At 42.4% G+C, this 20,465-nt stretch overlaps 1 pseudogene; it reads left to right on the top strand.

Annotated features, from left to right (window-relative positions):
- LOC111971488 (protein cramped-like) overlaps positions 1-20,465 on the top strand; it is a 72,560-nt pseudogene that overhangs the window by 17,732 nt on the left and 34,363 nt on the right.

The raw sequence follows: 20,465 nt of genomic DNA, 5'->3' as shown, positions 1-20,465 counted from the left end.
GAAGATTTTTTTCATAACTGCGGACAGCGACCACAACTCGGGATAAAGCGCATTTGTTATAAAATAATATTCCTATTTTTTATTTTTTAAACTTTTTTGGGGATGACTATGGACTGTATGCAAACAAGTGATACGTGTTTTGGACCAATAGTGGCTGTATCCAAGGCTCAGGCAATTGTTCACATAACAGAATGCAGCACGTGACTGATAAGAGAAGAGACAACTAATTTGCTTGTTACAGCATCAGCGCGTGCTCTGGAAAGAGCGGGGGGTGGAAAGGCAGTTACAGCAGTGCGTCCCCTGAACGATAACGAAGAGGTAGATGAGAAGCCTGACCATGGAGACGGATGATGAAGCGTACTTCATGAGCTGTAACTGAAAAACAACGGTCATTTGGAGAGTTTGAGATATGGGGGGGGGAGTGTAGTGGAACAAGTGATGTTAGCATTAAGTATCTTGGAAGCTGGATTGAATTCTCTGTTAGCTAGCCAGAGAAATGTTGAACAACATTATCGAACTTAACTGATCAAATAATTGATTTTTGGTGTGTGAAACTTTGCTGGCCAATAGTCAGACAGCTAACGTTAGCTCATTGGATGTTGTAACATTAGCTAGCTTACGTTAATACTATAGCGAATTGGTTAGGTTACTAACTGGCTCCTGAGTGGCGCAGCGGTCTAAGGCACTGCATCTCATTGCAAGAACTACAGTCCCTGGTTCGAATCCAGGATGAATCACATCCGACCGTGATTGGGAGTCCGATAGGGCGGCGCACAATTGGCCAGGGTAGGCCATCATTGTAAATAAGAATTTGTTCTTAACTGTCTTGCCTAGTTAGCCTCTCCTCGACAACAGCCAGTGAAATTGCAGGGCGCCAAATTCAAAACAACAGAAATCCCATAATTAAAACTCGTGAAACATACAAGTACCTTGTGTCTGATTTTCCACAGTGTCCGATTTCAAAAAGGCTTTACTGCGAAAGCACACCATGCGATTATGTTAGGTCAGCACCTAGTCACAGAAAAACACAGCCATTTTCCCAGCCAAAGATAGGAGTCACAAAAAGCAGAAATAGAGATAAAATTAATCACTAACCTTTGATGATCTTCATCAGATGACACTCATAGGACATCATGTTACACAATACATGTATGTTTTGTTTGATAATGTGCATATTTATATCCAAAATTCTTAGTTTACATTGGCGCCATGTTCAGAAATGCCTCCAAAATATCAGGAGAAATTGCAGAGAGCCACATCTAATAACAGAAATACTCATCATACACTTTGATGAAAGATACATGTTTTACATAGAATTAAAGATACGCTTGTTCTTAATGCAACCGCTGTGTCAGATTTCAAAAAAACTTTACGGAAAAAGCACACCATGCAATAATCTGAGACGGTGCTCAGATATAACAACATTTCTCCGCCATGTTGGAGTCAACAGAAATACGATATTACATCATAAATATTCCGTTACCTTTTGATCTTCATCAGAATGCACTCCCAGGAATCCTAGTTCCACAATAAATCATTATTTTGTTTGATAATGTCCATTACTTGTGTCCAAGTAACTACTTTTGCTAGCATGTTTAGTACACATGTCCAAACACTCGCGCAGATCCAGGCGAACGTCGGACGAAAACTTAGTTATTACAGGTCGAATAAACTTGTCAAACTAAGTAGAGAATCAATCTTCAGGATGTTGTTATCATAAATATCCAACAACGTTCCAACCGGAGCATTTCTTCATGTCTGTATAAGTAATGGAACACAAGGCGATATCATGAGGAAAGCGCGTGAGCAAGAACTGGCAATCTGCCAGACCAGTGACTGAAACGCCTCCCATCACACTAGAGGCTTCATTCAGAGTTCTACAGACTGTTGACATCTAGTGGAAGGTGTAGGAAGTGCAAACAGATCCACATATTACAGGAAATTGAATAGGCGATGACTTGAACATCGACCCTTCTCAGAATTCCCACTTCCTGTTTGGATTTTTTCTCAGGTTTTTGCCTGCCATATGATTTCTGTTATACTCACAGACATCATTCAAACAGTTTTAGAAACTGCAGAGTGTTTTCTATCCAATAGTAATAATACTATGCATATATTAGCATCTGGGACAGAGTAGGAGGCAGTTCACTATGGGCACGCAATTCATCCAAAAGTGAAAATGCTGCCCCCTATATCAAAGAAGTTAATGTGTTGTGAATTCTGTAATGCATGTATTGTAATATTTTTTTTAAGTTTTTTAGTTTTTTATTGTATAATTGCCTTAATTTTGCCGGACCACAGGAAGAGTTAATGGGGATCCATATTAAATATACAACACAACTAATTGCCTCAAGCACATTAAGAAGGAAAGAAATGCCACAAATTAACTTAACTTCTCTAGGGTAGGGGGCAGCATTTGGAATTTTGGATGAAAAGCATGCCCAAATTAAACTGCCTGCTTCTCGGCCCAGAAGATATGATATGCATATAACTGGTAGATTTGGATAGAAAACAGTCTAAAGTTTCCAAAACTGTTAAAATAGTGTCTGTGAGGTATAACAGAACTGATTTGGCAGGCGCAAACCTGAGAAAAATCCATTCGGGAAGTCGTTTTTTTTTTTTTTTTGCAGTTTTCTATTCAATGCCATTACAGTATCCATTAGGTCTCAAATTGCAGTTCCTATGCCTTCCACTAGATGTCAACAGTCTTTAGAAATTGTTTCAGGCTTGTATTCTGAAAAATGAGGGAAGTAAGAGCAGTCTGAATTAGTGGACCCTAAAGTGTCAGAGCTTTTTCATTCGCGCGACCGTGGGAGTGCCTTTCTTGTTTACCTTTTTATATTGACGACGTTATTGTCCGGTTGAAATATTATAGCTTATTTAGGCTAAAAACAACCTGAGGATTGAATATAAACATTGTTTGACATGTTTCCATGAACTTTACGGATACAATTTGGATTTTTTTGTCTGCCTGTTTTGACTGCGTTTGAGCCTGTGGATTACTGAAGAAAACGCGCGAACCAAACGGAGGTTTTTGTATATAAAGATACTTTATCGAACAAAAAACATTTATTGAGTAAATTAATGTCTGCTGAGTGCAACCATATGAAGATCATCAAAGGTAAGGGATTAATTTTATCTCTATTTCTGACTTGTGTAACTCTTCTACTTGGCTGGTTACTGTTTGTAAGGATTTGTCTAGTGGGCTATGTTCTCAAATAATCGTAAGGTATGCTTTCGCCGTAAAGCATTTTTTAAATCTGATACCGTGGTTGGATTCACAAGAAGTTCATCTTTAAACCTATGTAAAATGTTTTGTTTTCTGAATTTTTATGAGTATTTCTGTATTTCAATTTGGCGCCCAGCAGTTTGCCTGGCTGTTGAAGAGGTGGGACGCTAACGTCTCACGTACCCAAGAGAGGTTAACAAGGCATACCTGTTAATTGAAATGCTTTCCAGGTGACTGGTTGAGAGAATGTCAGGTTTGCAAGGCTGTCATCGAGGCAAAGGGTGGCTACTTTGAAGAATGTCAAATATAAAATAGATTTAGATTTTAGTGTTTGGTTACGACATGATTCCATATGTATTATTTCATAGTTTTGATGTTGTCACTATTCTACAATGTAGAAAATTGTTTAAAAAAATATATATATATATATATATATTTTAAAAATTGCTAAACCTTTGAATGAGTAGGTGTGTCTGAACTTTTGACTGGTACTGTACTTCCAATAATTTTTTCCAACTCATACCGGGGGACCTTCAGACGCGTCTTGTGAGGCCTGTGGGCTTCCTAGAGCAGAATGTAAGTGTTTGTAAGAGTCTTGTCTTTCCATATAGGGGTCATAACCTTTTGGACGCTACAGACGATTTTGTGAGAAGACTGGTTTTTGGGATGCCTCATGGTCTGAAAAACATCGCTCTCACCTTTCACCACAGATGCGGAAGTGTGACATCGACAGATGCGGAGGATTGAGACATCAATGCAAAAAAAAACTGATGTCTCTACCTTAAACTGACAGAATTTTGTAGGGAATTTTTGCTATGCTAATCTGCAGGCGCTGGTCCTTGAAGGCATTTGAAATGCAGCTTCTGCTATCACTTTGTGGCTTCAGTGGCAGGAAGAGGGGAGCTAAGAGTGTTGTACCAGGGCGTGTGGACTGAGTTGTAACTCATTTGAAAGCGGGTGAAGTTAAGGCCACAGGAGAGGGTGTGCATCCGGAGTGGATGCAGGGAAAAGAGTGGGAGATGTGTAGAAACCACCTTTCGGTGTTCTACGTGCTCGTGCCACTTTGCAGGATGAGGCTGCACTTCCAGGAGTTCCATGACATGTAGGTTAAAGGCGAACACTGAAGTGACGGTGTGTAATAAGAATTTCTCATACAACAGACATATTCTCTCTTCATCTGTCTCTTGTACTCGTAGCATTCACTGAATTGTTGTCAAAGCAAGCTATTTCTACATTTTGTCTCTGGCCTGGTATGTACTAAGTCTTATTGAGAGGGGTTACCTACATTTTGAAATGGTCTCCGAATAGTTGTTTGCATTTTTACATTGTTACAGAAGTAAGAACCATTGTCAATCAAATTGCCTACTTCGTGTGGGTTTTGAAATGCTTTCGGAATATTATCGTCTAGTCACATTTTTGGATAATTTATATGTAAATGTTTTAGTATAATATATATTATACTTTGTTCATTTTGTGTGTAATTTAGTCAAATTTACTACAATTTAAATACTCTAGGCTTTTTTGATGTGTTGAGTGTTTATACAATGGAAGGTAAGGTGAGTCTTATTCCCATTGACTTTAATGTGGTGTCATATTAAAGAGGAGGTTGTGCTCTTTAAAACTCTTTGAAATGTGAGAATTAGCTTATCTAGAAAATTCTCAGTAATCTACATAAGCATTCTAGAATTCTATTGAGGTCTGAAGAGTTATTAACTCAACAGTGGGAAGTTAGCTAATTTAGGTGATACGGTTACTAAAACACCTGTACCTCTTGATTGGTAGTAGATAATTCTGTTCTGATTCCAGATTTAAATATCAGAGTAGTAGACCAAGATGTCATACCCTTTTTAAGTTTTTGTCTAAAGTGCTGGGTAAGTGGTCAACATTAGTTTACAAAAAGTTAGAGTATGATGCGGTTACTTAAAGTGATACTAAGGGATTTTGGCAATACGGCCCTTTATCTACTTCCCCAGAGTCATATGAACTCGTGGATACTTTTTGTCTGTGTCCAGTATTAAGGAAGTTAGAGGTAGTTTCACAAGCAAATTCGGATACCCATAGACTTCCAGTCGTGGCAATAACGCTTATTAGCAATTGTGTGCCCCCTACTCCAACAACTTCCATATCTCTAGTGGTGTGTCTCGCTCTCTGTAGCATGGGAAGGACTTTGAGGCGATCCAGACAAACATAGCGTTGAAGCATAAGAAGGGGAAGCCAGCCAGCATGGTGAAGAACAAAGAGCAAGTCCGACACTTCTACTACCGCACCTGGCACAAGATCTCCAAGCACATCGACTTCGCCAACGGTAAGCTAGCTTATCTCTCTCTGTCTCGCTCTCTTCGCTCTCGTTATTTCTCAAATAGAAATCTCCACTAACCTCTTGCTTGTTTAGTCTCTCTTTTTATGTCGTGATTCAGTTTGTTGACAAAAACATCGACCTTCAAAATCAGTGTGAAACTTTGCAAGCAACCAGCTTTTTATGAAGACCAGTTGGCATTCGCAAGTGAAACTTTGCCTGCAATCTGCATTCATTTCTTCTTTTGAATCCTATTATGTTTAACACACAAACACTTTCGTAAGCGACTCATTAAATGTGCAAGAATTAAACTGTCTTTCGATCTTCCCATCAGTGTGTGACCCATTTTTATGTTTGTGGGGCACCCAAGATCACTGGTGTGCTGTAGTTTTCCTTTAGTTTTTATCCCATAACATGCCCAGTTCCTCCTGTCCCACAGTGTACTCCCGTGTGCTGAAGAAGTCCTCTCAGGAGCTGTACGGTCTCATCTGCTACGCTGAGCTAAGGAAGAAGGTTGGAGGATGTAAGTCAAGCAGGGTCTGTGTGGGGGGTGCGGTGTGTTTGACATGCCTCAGTCTGGCTCTGGTTCTGCTGCTGGGGCTGGTTGGCCGCATTGGAGCTGATTTTAAAGGATGTTATTAATGTCCTATGTCTGTGTTAGTCTTGTGTCCAAAGATGGCTAGCTTTTCTACCTCTGGAGGTCATTACAGATGTAATGTTAATGTCTGTCTTCACAAAGCAAGAGCAAGGAGGTACACACACAGCTTTTCTAACTCTGTTGTTGTTCATAGTGATGGACGATAAGAACGTGGCCAAGCTTAACGAGCTCATCCAACAGGGGTAAGACTGAGACAAAAAAATCATACCAATGTAACCATAGCTTTTTGAAATATACCTCTTTTTCCAAGACTTTAGGGTTATAAGTGGTTGATTTGTATAAAAATAGTTTATACATTTGAAATAAACGTTATATTCACCAGTTTATTATGTACACCAATTTAGTACCTGGTCGGTACCCCCTTTTGCCTCTAGAACAGTCAGAAAATGTTCCACAGGGATGTTGGTCCAACTGTGTGACGCGATGGCATCACACAGTTGCTGCCAATTGGACGGCAGTACATTGCCGCCACCAACCTGTATCGTTGACACCAGGCAGGATGTGTCCATAGACTCATCCTGCTTACGCCCATTCCTTACTGTGCCATCAGCATGACGCGACAAGAATCGGGATTCGTCGGACCAGGCAATGTTTTTCCACTCTTCAATTGTCCAGTGTTGGTGATCACGTGCCCACTGGAGCCGCTTCTCCTTGTTTTTAGCTGATTTGAGTGGAACCCAGGTGTGGTCAACTGCTGCAATAGCCCATCCGGGACAAGGATCGATGAGTTGTGTGTTCCGAGATGCCGTTCTGCACACCACTGTTGTATTGCGCCATTATTTGTCTGTGGCCCGCCTGTTAGCTTGCACGATTATTTGTCTGTGGCCCACCTGTTAGCTTGCACAATTCTTGCCATTCTCCTTTTGACCTCTCTCATCAACAAGCTGTTTTCGCCCACAGGACTGCCACTGCCAATGTTTTTTGTTGTTGTACCATTCTCGGGGAAACCCTAAACTGTTGTGCATGAAAATCCCATGAAGGCTGCAATTTCTGAGTTACTGGATCCGGCAAGCCTGGCACAGACGATAATACCATGCTCCAAGTCGCTTATGTGACTCGCTTTGCCCATTCTTCTAATGTTCAATCAAACAGTAACTGAATGCCTCAATCCCTTTCTGCCTGCTTTATATTGCAAGCTACGGCCACGTGACTCACTGTCTGTAGGAGTGAGCCATTTTCGTGAATAGGGGGGTGTACCTAATAAACTGGCTGGAGTGTGTGGTTATATACTGAACAAAAATATAAGCGTAACGTGTTGGTCCCATCTTTCATGAGCTGAAATAAGATCCCATACAATAAAAACCCAGTTTCTCTCAAATGTGTGCACAAAGTTGTTTACATCCCTGTTGGTGAGCGTTTTTCTTTTGCCATGATAATCCATCCACCTGACAGGTGTGGCATATCAAGAAGCTCATTAAATGGCATGATCATTGCACAGGTGCACCTTGTTCTGGGGTCAATAAAAGGCCACTCTAAAATGTGCAGATTTGTCACACAACACAATGCCACAGATGTCTCAAGTTGAGGGAGCTTACAATTGGCATGCTGACAGCAGGAATGTCCAACAGAGCAGTTAGCAGAGAATTTAATTTTAATTTCTCTACCACAAGCTGCCTCCAACTTTGTTTTAGAGAATTTGGCAGTACATCCAACCGGCCTCACAACCGCAGACTACTTGTAATCAGGACAGACCAGAGCCTCCACATCCTCCTTCATTTGCGTGATTGTCTGAGACCAGCCAACCGCAGCTGATGAAACTGAGTAGTATTTCTGTCTGTAATAAAGCCATTTTGTGGAAAGAAACTCATTCTGATTGGCTGGGCCTGGCTCCCCAGTGGGTGGGCAGCTTATGGTAAAGAAATTAACATGAACGTTTCTGGCAACCGCGCTGGTGGACATACCTGCAGTCAGCATGACAATTGCACGCTCCCTCTCAACTTGAGACTTTTATTGTCCCCAGCACAAGGTGCACTTGTTTAATCAGCTTCTTGATATTCCATAGTCCAAAAAAATTGAAAAGTAAGCTCTTTGTGCATATGGAACTATGGATTTTGTTTTCTCAGCTCATGAAACATGGAATCAACACTTTACATGTATACTTTTTATATTTTTGTCCAGTGTAGATAGTTGTGCAATTGTTATTTGGATGTAGTTTGTGTGTTTTGCGGTTCTCTCATGGTTCTGCTGTATTCTCCCAGGGCGACCACAGTGCGTTCTAAAGGCAGGAATCTGCGCATCAAAGCTCCCATGTGCCGTGCGCTCAAGAGGCTGTGTGACCCAGATGGTGAGTGTACACACAAACAGACACACACTCACACAGCGGGAAGAAGGGTATGAATGGGGATGTTGCGGAGTCATGCAAGTGGGCAGGAGGGGATGGATTTCCATGGTAGTACTCAGGAAAGGGGCGGTATGAGTAAGGGAGAGTAAGTGGTGATTATGATGCTGATCATCTCAGGACCGGAGAGAACAAATCTTATCCTCCTTTCCTTTTACACCTCCCTTTCTATCTCGCTTGCTCACTTCCTCTCTAGGAGTGAGTGATGAAGAGGACCAGAAGCCTGTGCGTCTACCTCTGAAAGTTGCTGTGGAGCTGCAGCCGCGTAGCAACCACTCCTGGGCCCGTGTCCAGAGTCTGGCCCATAATCCTCGCCTCAGGTCAGTGTCAACTGACTAAAGACAATGTCCTTTCCAATGCCTTCGACACTGTTGACAATCACATTCTCATTCAAAGGTAGGCCTGGATCAGGCTTCTTGCAAGGGGTTTTAGCATTATGTCAGACAAAACACTGTTTCTGATGGTGTTTAGTCTAGCTTCCTGGATATTACGAAAGGTGTACCGCAGGGTCAGTATTAGGGACCTGTTCTCTATACTATTTAAATAAATAAATCTGTGTTAAATCTTGTAATATTAATCTGTATGCAGACAATACTGTTATGCATTACATTGCCCCAACTGTAGACGAGGTGTTGTGTTGCGCTGCATTCTGACTTTGTTGCCTTACAACAAGCACTGGTTGGTTTAAAACCTCTATGTAATGTGGGCAAGACTAAATGCATGTTCTTGAATTCGCGCAAAAATCTTTCAGATGGACTACATATTTATTGAGTGTTTGTCCCATAGATCGGGTTCCCGCCTATAAATGTCTGGGCATTTGGATTCAAATAAAAGTTTCTTGGTCACATACACATGGTTAGCAGATGTTAATGCGAGTGTAGTGAAATGCTTGTGCTTTTAGTTCCGGCAATGCAGTAATATCTAACAAGTAATCTAACAATTTCCCAACAACTACCTAATACACACATATCTAAAGGGGTGAATGAGAATATGTACATATAAATATATGGATGAGCGATGGCCATGAGTAATGTAAGATATGTAAACATTATTTAAAGTGGCATTGTTTAAAGTGACTAGTGATCCATTTATTAGTGGCCAGTGATTGGGTCACTTTAGTGATTGCAGTTAGTGATCGTTGTTTAGCAGTCTGATGGCCTTGAGATAGAAGCTGTTTTTCCAGTCTTGACAAATGTTTAAAAAACATACTGATGAGCTAGTTAACCTCTCTGGGATATTCGGGACGCAAGCGACCCACCTCAACAGCCAGTGAATTTGCAGGGCGCCAAATTCAAAACAGAAATCCTGTAATTAAAATTCCTCAAACATACAAGTAATTTATACCATTTTAAAAATAAAGTTGTTGTAAATCCAGCCACAGTGTCCGATTTCAAAAAGGCTTTACGACAAAAGCACACCAAACGATTGTTAGGTCAGTACCTAGTCACAGAAAAACACAGCCATTTTTCCAGCCAAAGAGAGGAGTCACAAAAAGCACAAATAGAGATCAAATTAATCACTAACCTTTGATGATCTTCATCAGATGACACTCATAGGATTTCATGTTACACAATACATGTATGTTTTGTTTGATAAAGTTAATATTTATATCCCAAAATCGGAGTTATGTTCAGTAGTTCCAAAACATCCGGTGATTTTGCAGAGCCACATCAATTTACAGAAATACTCATAATAAACATTGCTAAATGATCCAAGTGTTATGCATGGAATTTTAGATCCACTTCTCCTTAATGCAACCGCTGTGTCAGATTTTTTTTTTACTTTACGGAAAAAGCATACCATGCGATAATCTGAGTACAGCGCTCAGAGCCCAAACCAGCCAAAAGAAATATCCGCCATGTTGGAGTCAACATAAATCAGAAATATCATTACAAAATATGAATTTACCTTTGATGATCTTCGTCAGAATGCACTCCCAGGAATGACAGTTCCACAATAAATGTTTGATTTGTTCCATGAAGTCCATTTATGTCCAAATTCCTCCTTTTGTTAGGGAGTTTAGTAAACAAATCAAAACTCACGAGGCGCGGGCAAGTCCAGCGGAAATGTCGGACGGAAATTCCAAAAAGTTATATTAGTGGTCGTAGAAACAAATCAAACAATATATAGAATCAATCTTTAGGATGTTTTTTTATCATAAATGTTTAATAATGTCCCAACCGGAGAATTCCATTGTCTGTCGAAAGGCAATGGAACGAGAGCTACCTCATGTGAATGCGCATGACTGAGCTCGAGGCTGCTGGCAGACCTCTGACTCATTCCCCTCTCATTTAGCCCCCCTTCATAGTAGAAGCATCAAACAACGTTCTAAAAACGGTTGACATCTAGTGGAAGCCTTAGGAAGTACAACATAACCAATATCCCACTCTATATTCAATGGGGCTGAGTTTAAAAACGACAAACCTCAGATTTCCCACTTCCTGTTTGGATTTTTTCTCAGGTTTTTGCCTGCCATATGAGTTATGTTATACTCACAGACATCATTCAAACCGTTTTAGAAACTTCAGAGTTTTCTATCCAATACTAATAATAATATGCAGGAGGCAGTTTACTCTTTGCACGCTTTTCATCCAAATTTGAAAATGCTGCCACCTATCCATAAGAAGTTAACAAAGACAGGTCCTCTTATATGCTTAATTTAGAGTTAATTCTGGAACTTTAGTTGTGATACAAACGTTGAGCTATATGTTTAGAATTTTAATACATTCTAAGGCTGCATGATGCAACTCTAATGATTTGGAAAAAAATACCATGGAAGGCATGAGCTCTGCTTTGTTTTTTTTGCGCAGGCTGCACACTACACAGTCTCTCATTCACAATTTGACATGGACTTGATAATATTCTCACCAGGCCTCGACTTTCCCGGCTGCATCCCCTTTGTGTCGCCGTAATGCCGCCCCCCCCCMMMAAAAAAATCATGCCTTTTTCACCCTGAAAATAAGAGTTTTAATTCTCCTGGCTGCGTGCTCCGAAGCACCTCTCATATCTAAATTCTTAGTAGCCAATACCCATCACGTGATCGGGTCCACATTTACTTTTCGTCAGCAAACAAGATGAGTAGGCCTAACAAACAGCAAAAGCACTAGCCTATGTCAATCTACTATCCCCCATAGTACAAAAGTTGACCTATTCTGTACGTTTTAAATAAATATTTCAAACATTGTCTGGGACAGTTGTGGGATGCGATAGATCCCAAACTAATACAACCACTAACTTCAAAACTTTTAAAAGCAATGAGGCTGACGCAACAGATCAAACCATTTAGCTTAAAATGTTGATAAACTATTAGGCTATTTCTTCACATTATAAGCGCAGCAATGTGCACACGGCAGTGACTGTTCCAAAATGCAATCAATTTGCAAAATACCATTATCAAAAGCGATGACAAATGCGATTTTGCATGTAATGCTTTTATTATAAATGTGCATTTTTATGGTGACAATGATCTTCCCCAAACGTGAAACTCACGCGCTGCGTATGTATGCCAGTTAGGCTAGACAACCATTGTAAAGCAGATTAGTATGCTTCATTTTAAGAAGGTATGTGGTCACTTAAATTGTGATACAAACCTTATCAAAACATATAGGTCTATGTGCGACTATGATTTTGAAAAAGTGTAGTTTATTTTTATTTTTTAGATGTGCTGTTTCTTGCCTTACTGCACACAAGCTGGGCATCATTCACAAGTGATAGGCTAATATTGTCACCCATCAGACTATTCTTAATTTAATATTGTCTTTACATATATACTAAATCATGTGTCAATTTTTATTTAAAATGGACTATGCACCTGTCTCAACAGGGGCAGGTTGAAAAAATACATGTACTCTATGCACTTAAATAGTGAATGGAGGATGCTTTTCCTGTGGTTCATTTTCATGCCAGCCAGGTATGCTATACTCCTGTTGTGAAGAGAAGCAATATGCTTAATATTAAGAATTGAAAGCTTGAAAGCCTATTGAAAGCTGATAGTAGCCTCTATTAAAAAGAGGATATCAAAACTATCTCATGCAATTGCATAGCCTATAGAAATATTGCATAACAAGAGCGTGATCTCTCATGAAGTGTTTTGATTCAAATGTTTGATTAATCACTCTGACATTGCAAAATATAGAGGGACAATAGTGTGCTGAATACCAGGCAGTTAGCAAGTTTGGTAGGCTACTAATGCCCCATCAGAGCTTGGAGAAGCCTAATTACCGTGACTAAACGGTCACGTGGAATTTGACTGCGGTCGTGACTTGTGACTGCCGGTGTGGAGGTAATACGGTCACCGTAACAGCGCTAATTGTAACTTTTTCCCAAATTTTGTGTTAAATAAAAATATAACATTGTATTGATTGCTGTATTACTGTGATCAGGGCACCCTGAGAATGAGCCTGGTCTCAATGATTACCCTGGTCTGGATTACTGCAACTCGCTGTTGGCTGGGCTCCCTGCCTGTGCCATTAAACCCCTACAACTCATCCAGAACGCCGCAGCCCGTCTGGTGTTCAACTTTCCCAAGTTCTCTCACGTCACCCCGCTCCTCCGCTCTCTCCACTGGCTTCCAGTTGAAGCTCGCATCCGCTACAAGACCATGGTGCTTGCCTACGGAGCTGTGAGGGGAACGGCACCTCCGTACCTTCAGGCTCTGATCAGGCCCTACACCCAAACAAGGGCACTGCGTTCATCCACCTCTGGCCTGCTCGCCTCCCTACCTCTGAGGAAGTACAGTTCCCGCTCAGCCCAGTCAAAACTGTTCGCTGCTCTGGCACCCCAATGGTGGAACAAACTCCCTCACGACGCCAGGTCAGCGGAGTCAATCACCACCTTCCGGAGACACCTGAAACCCCACCTCTTTAAGGAATACCTAGGATAGGATAAAGTAATCCTTCTAACCCCCCCCCCCCTTAAAAGAGTTAGATGCACTATTGTAAAGTGGTTGTTCCACTGGATATCATAAGGTGAATGCACCAATTTGTAAGTCGCTCTGGATAAGAGCGTCTGCTAAATGACTTAAATGTAATGTAAATGTAATGAGTTTTCCTTGAATAAATAATAGATTTTTATTTTATTTTTTAAATAATAGAACGTTAGGCGTGTTTGAAAATAAGATGGGCTTTGCAATCTTTATGCTTCTGGGACACCCAACCTGTTTGTATCCCCATACATGGTGGCCATTACATGAAGTGTATTGTCATTATCATATTTTGGTTTAAAGATGGGTTTTGCTAGGTTGTATCCTGCTGAACATGCCCCTGTCAGTGTTTGAGCTTTGTTGTCTACAGGAGCTTTGCTGAGAAATGTAAATATTTTCTAACATTGTCCATTCTTCTGTGCGGTGATGTAGGATGGTGGTGGAGCTGCATAGGAAGGTGTCCAGCCTGATCGAGTTCCTGAAACAGAAGTGGGATGTCCAGGATCAGCTCATCGTATCCTTTCACATCATAGCAGTCATGTCATGCCCATCTTATAGCACTTAGGTTGTGGTCTAACTGGTACATTTAATTTTATTTTTTATCTGGTCAAGTATAGAATCGCATGAAATTAGCACCAGACAACCAGCTGGTTAAAAAGTCTCAATTGAGCTGATCCATAGTACTTCAAGAGATTGACAGATATATTTAGCCTAGTTGATGCTCAATTCTTGTTTTTGTTTATTTTACTTTGAATCTACCGCTTCTCTGCTGACCCTCCCTTGACCATACTGTGTTCAGCTGAAGAGCCTGCAGGAGCGCGAGGCGTTAGAGGGAACCCAACAGCACAGTGGTGGCGGTAGCGGCAGCCCTGCTCTTCCCTGCAGAGCAGACGAGGACCTGTTCCTGTACCCAGCTGAGACCAGCACCCTGACCGCCCTGCCCAGCGTAGCCCGTGTGGTCCACTCCAAGGCCTCCTGCACCGTCCACTGGCAGGAGAGCGGCAAGCCCCGGCCCGGCCCCAAGGAGCTGATCCCCACCGCCCAGATTCTGGGCATCCAGGGGGCCCCGCTCCTCCTCCTCCCTCGGGGGGGTGTGGCCAAACCTGGGTGGGGCGGTGGTGGTGGGGATGCTCGACGGGTAGGGGGCGAGACCCCTGTATCCATGCCTGAAGGAGGAACGTCGGGAGGAGGAGTAGGGCCAGAGCACAAGAATCTGAACCAGATAACATCTCCTTCTCCTGTACGTCCTCTTCCTTCTCCTTCGTCTTTGCTGCTGTTGTCTATGGCTCAGAAACAGGAGGGTGGTGCAGCCGCGGGGCAGGTGGAAGGGGAGAAGCGGCTGGGGGGAGGACCAGGGGTAGGGAAGGCCTTGGGGGCCAAGGAAGGAGATGGGGACTCCAATTCTCAGGGCCAGGGGGAAGGTTCTTGCTCTGCTACTGAGCCGTGCAGGCATGATGAGCGGACCCCAGGGCTTAACGGCAGTGACAGTGCCTCTCCAGAGAGGAACTCCCTCCCCCTGTTGGACCCCCTGGTTCCCACCACACCTCCACTGGCAACGGTGCCGCAACAGGTGGAGGATGTCCCTCCAGACCAGGGGCAGGGGTGGACAGCAGCCCCAGGAAAAGAGGAGGTTGATGGAGGCAGCACCACAACCCCGGTGTCTGGTGGTCGGTCGGCCCAGCGGATCTGTGATGAGGGCTGGAGCTCGCGGGGGTCAGACAGCAACGTGACTCTGGCAGAGCTGTACCTGATGCTGGGGAAACCTGGGAAACTGCAGCTTCTGTACGAGTGGCAGCCGGCTGCTATTGCAGCCCCGGAGCTGGGGGAGGAGGGGCTACAGGGACCAGGGCAGACATGCCCACAGCTACAGTCACCACACCCTCTGCCCCTACCCTCCACCCACCGTGTCCTGCGCTGTCTGCTCCGGCTGGTGTCATCAGAGGTCAACCCCAAACCTGTGAGTCAACACCGCCTAGTGGGGCAAATTCTTCATAGCCACTTTCAAGTTCTCTACACTTCACCCGACGTGGTCACTCCTGCACTCTCCCTCATGGATTTAAAAGTAATTGACTGATGTGAAGAGTATGGTGGTAACTCCCTCTAGCCATGCTTACACCAAACATTTTAAATGCATGAAKGGGAGGGAACGAGTGCACACTTCTGGAGAAGGGTAGAGAATTGGGATGAAGACACTGTTGGAGACTTTGTAAACAGATTATGCGATATATAGCATTAAGTCCTTTTTTCTTTGAATGTTCTCTCCCATCTTCTTTCCTCTCCTCCAGGCTCCAGAGCTGTGCTCCACAGCCGCGTCTCCGGTAAAGCCATCCCAGGAGGAACAGTCCCTCACCCCCCCAGGCAAGGCCCCGGCTGTGGGGTTACGGAGCCCCAACTGTGGACGACTGCCGCCCCTGGGGGTCCGAGCGGCAAAGCTGATGTTAACAAACACTGGATTGTCCGGTAGCTAACCAAACTTCTCTCACGAGAAAATGCACATAAACACACAACCTASACTTATCGAAACTTCTCCAGTAACTCCAAAGTTTTAGGTCAGAGGACCAATTCTCGAAGTAGTGTTTGTCTTTTACTTGTATCTTTGTAAGACATCTCATGTAGACCAATACTAATTAACTGTAACCTTGGCTTTGAATCCCTCCTCAGGTCGTAACCTCCCGCGGTCTCTGCTGGTGTCCGGGGGAGACTCAGATGGTGGGGTGTTTGCCGTTCCCACCACCCTGCCCCCCAACAGCTCCCGACACTCCCGCATGTTCTCCCCCAACAAGGAGGCCGAGCTCGCCTTCCGACAACAGCTCGACTCCATCAGCGTAAGGACATTTTGCGTACTTTCTCCATATTGTCTTTCTCAGAAAAATAAGCTAGCTGGACTCTTCATCCCTTCTTRTAATTTTATTTTCCCTCTTCAGGGATGCAAACTCATCTCTTATCAGTGATTTCCAATATACAGTGCATTCGGAAAGTATTCAGACCCCTAGATTTTTTCCACATTTTGTTACGTTACAGCCTTATTCTAAAATTGATTAAATTATTATTTATTTTTTTCTCCCTCAATTGACACACAATACCCCATAATGACAAAGCAAAAACAAGCTTTTGGAAAATTTTGCGAATGTATAAAAAACTCCTTATTCAGACCCTTTGCTATGAGACTGGAATTTGAGCTCAGGTGCATCCTTTTTCCATTGATCGTCCTTGATGTTTCTACAACTTGATTGGAGTAGTCTGTGGTAAATTAAATTGATTGGACATGATTTGGAAAGGCACACGCCTGTATATACGGTCCCACATTGGACAGTGCATGTCAGAGCAAAAACCAAGCCATGAGGTGGAAGGAATTATCCATAGAGCTCTGAGACAGGATTGTGTAGAGGCACAGATCTGGGGAAGGGTACCAAAACATCTCTGCAGCATTGAAGGTCCCCAAGAACACAGTGGCCTTCATAATTATTAAATGGAAGAAGTTTGGAACCACCAAGACTCTTCCTAGAGCTGGCCGCCCAGCCAAACTGAGCAATCGTTAAAGGGCCTTGGTCAGGGAGGTCCCCAAGAACCCGATGGTCTCACTAACAGAGCTCCAGAGTTCCTCTGTGAAGCTGGTTGTCCTTCTGGAAGCTTCTCATCTCTGCAGCACTCCACAAATCAGGCCTTTTTTATAGTTGTGGCCAGACAAAAGACACTCCTCAGTAAAAGGCACATGACAGCCAGCTTGGAGTTTGCCAAAAAGGGACCTAAAGGACACTCAGACCATGAGAAACAAGATTCTCTGGTCAGATGAAACCAAGATTGAACTCTTTGGCCTAAATTCCATTTGTCACGTCTAGAGGAAACATGGCACCATCCCTACGGTGAAGCATGGTGGTGGCAGCATCATGCTGTGGGATGTTTTTCAGCAGCAGGGACTGGGGAACTAGTCAGGATCGAGGCACAGATGAACGGAGCATAGTACAGAGGTCCTTGATGAAAACCTGCTCCAGAGCGCTCAGGACAGACTGGCGCGAAGGTTTACTTTCCAACAGGACAATGACACTAAGCTCACAGCCAAGACAATGTAGGAGTGGCTTCGGGACAAGTCTCTGAATGTCCTTGAGTGGCCCTGCCAGAGCCCGGACTTGAACACGATCGAGCTTCTCTGGAGAGACCTGAAAATACCTGTGCAGCGACGCTCCCCATCCAACCTGATAGAGCTTGAAAGCATCTGCAGAGAAGAATGGGAGAAACCCCCCAATACAGGTGTGCCAAGCTTGTAGTGTCATACCCAAGAAGACTCGAGACTAATCGCTGCCAAAAGTGCTTCAACAAAGTTCTGAATAAACGTTCTGAATACTTATGTTAATGTGATATTTCAGATTATTTTTAATCTTTTTTTTGCGTTGTCATTATAGGATATTGTGTGTAGATTGATAAACTATTTCATCCAGTTTTAGAATAAGGCTGTAACRTAACAAAATGTGGAGAAAGTCAAGGGGTCTGAATACTTTCCGAATGCACTGTAATTATAGAATGATTGTGGATTTATATTATAAAGCAAAGTGGAAACAACATTTATCAACATCTGTTGCATGTGCTGCATTAATCATGCAGACTAAACGCAAGTGTCTCGTGGTCAAGCAACAACAAATGCGCTCCTTAACCTCTCTAGGGTATGTGGGACGGTAGCGTCCCACCTCGTCAACAGCCAGTGAAACTGCAGGGCGCCAAATTCAAAACAACAAATCCCATAATTCAAATTCCTCAAGCATACAAGTATTTTACACCATTTTAAAGCTACACTTGTTGTAAAGTGTCAAAGTGTCCGATTTCAAAAAGGTTTTACGACGAAAGCACACCAAACGATTATGTTAGGTATGAGCCAAGTCACAGAAAGACAGCCATTTTTCCAGCTAAAGAGACCAGTAACAAAAAGCAGAAATGGAGATAAAATTAATCACTAACCTTTGATAATCTTCATCAGATGACACTCATAGGACTTCATGTTACACAATACATGTATTTTTTGTTCGGTAAAGTTCATATTTATATCCAAAAATCTGAGTTTAGGCAAGACGCTACTGTATCACTTGGCAAAAAGCCTGAGAAAATGCAGAGCGCCAAATTACTATAAAATCAAACTTTCATTAAATCACACATGAAATATACCAAATTAAAGCTACACTGGTTGTGAATCCAGCCAACATGTCAGAATTCAAATAGGCTTTTCAGCGAAAGCATACGATGCTATTATCTGAGCATAGCACCATAGTAAACAAAAGAGAGAGAACATTTCAACCCTGCAGGACGACACAAAACGCAGAAATAAAAATATAATTCAAGCCTTACCTTTGACGAGCTTCTGTTGTTGGCACTCCAATATGTCCCATAAACATCACAAATGGTCCTTTTGTTCGATTAATTCCGTCGATATATATCCAAAATGTCCATTTATTTGGCGCGTTTGATCCAGAAAAACACCGGTTCCAACTTGCTCAAACGTGACGACAAAATATCTCAAAGGTTAACAAAAAATGTCAAACTACTTTTGTAATACAACTTTAGGTATTTTTTTAACGTTAATAATCGATAAAATTGAAGACGGGATGATATGTTTTCAATACAGGATTAAAATGAAATGTTGCATGCCTTCTGTTTGATTGAAGCACATGTCCAGGACACCTGGAGTGCCTCGACTTCAAGATGGCTGTATTTCTTCATTACACAAAGGAATAACCTCAACCTATTTCCCAGGACTGTTGACATCTAGTGGAAGCCGTAGGAACTGCAAGCAATTCGCTTAGAAATCTGGTTTCCCAATGAAAACTCATTAAAAAGACAGTGACCTAAAAAAAAAAAAAAATCTGAATGTTTTGTCCTCTGGGTTTTGCCTGCTAAATAAGTTCTGTTATACTCAGACATGATTCAAACAGTTTTAGAAACTTCAGAGTGTTTTCTATCCAAATCTGCTAATAATATGCATATCTTATCTCCTGGGGATGAGTAACTGGCAGTTGAATTTGGRTATGCTTTTCATCCAAATGTGAAAATGCTGGCCCCTACCCTAGAGAAGTTAAGTGACGGGACAGGGCTAGGTGTGTTTGGAAAGCAGCATGGAGAGTGGCGAGGGATGACTCAAGTAGAGGTGTAAACTATAAAAATGGATGTTACACACGGCATATCACATTTAACAAACCAAACATTCAAATACAGTTATAGAAGGTAAAGTAAAAACCCAAACTGGTTCGTGCGTCAATACCGGAATATAGTAAAATACCGCCCAGTCCAAGGAGAGACATCTGGCTTTCTCATTGAATGGGTTTTGAGAAGGAGAGAGAGGACGCATGGAATGTGCAACTGAGATTCTCCCACTTGTTCATCCAATATCATGTGTGACACCTGTGAGCAGCCAGCTGCATCCCCTAACCAGCCATTAGCCTACTCAGCTGTTTGTCTCTATCCGGTTCTTTCAGTTTTCAAATGTTATTTACTGTGATGGTGAGGTATGGTGGAGTGTGCAACTGAGATTCTCCCACTTGTTCATCCAATATCACGTGTGACACCTGTGAGCAGCCAGCCGCATCCCCTAACCAGCCATTAGCCTACTCAGCTGTTTGTCTCTATCCAGTTCTTTCAGTTTTCAAATGTTATTTACTGTGATGGTGAGCTATGGTTTGCAAACAGTGATGGGGTTTTTCATCATTTTGGCTCTGTACACCAGCACAATGGATTTGAAAGGAAATAATCAAGATGTGCTTTAAGTGTGGACTTTCATCTTTAATTTAAGGGTTTTGTCAATTATTGTATGGACCGTGTAGGAATTACAACCATTTTCATACATAGCCCCCCAATTTTAGGGGTTCAAAAGTAATTGGACAAACTAACAATCATAAATTAAATTGTGAGTTTTAATACTTGGTTGCAAATTCTGGAACCTATAGACATCACCAGCTGGTGGGTTTCTTCCCTGGTGATGCTCTGCCAGGCCTTTTACTGCAGCGGTCTTCAGTTCCTGCTTGTTCTTGGGGAATTTTGCCT

Source organism: Salvelinus sp. IW2-2015, linkage group LG13 (assembly GCF_002910315.2).
Source record: "Salvelinus sp. IW2-2015 linkage group LG13, ASM291031v2, whole genome shotgun sequence".
Taxonomy (NCBI): Eukaryota; Metazoa; Chordata; class Actinopteri; order Salmoniformes; family Salmonidae; genus Salvelinus; species Salvelinus sp. IW2-2015.
Note: the sequence above shows the minus strand (reverse complement) of the source record. Positions and strands in the feature narration are given on the sequence as shown.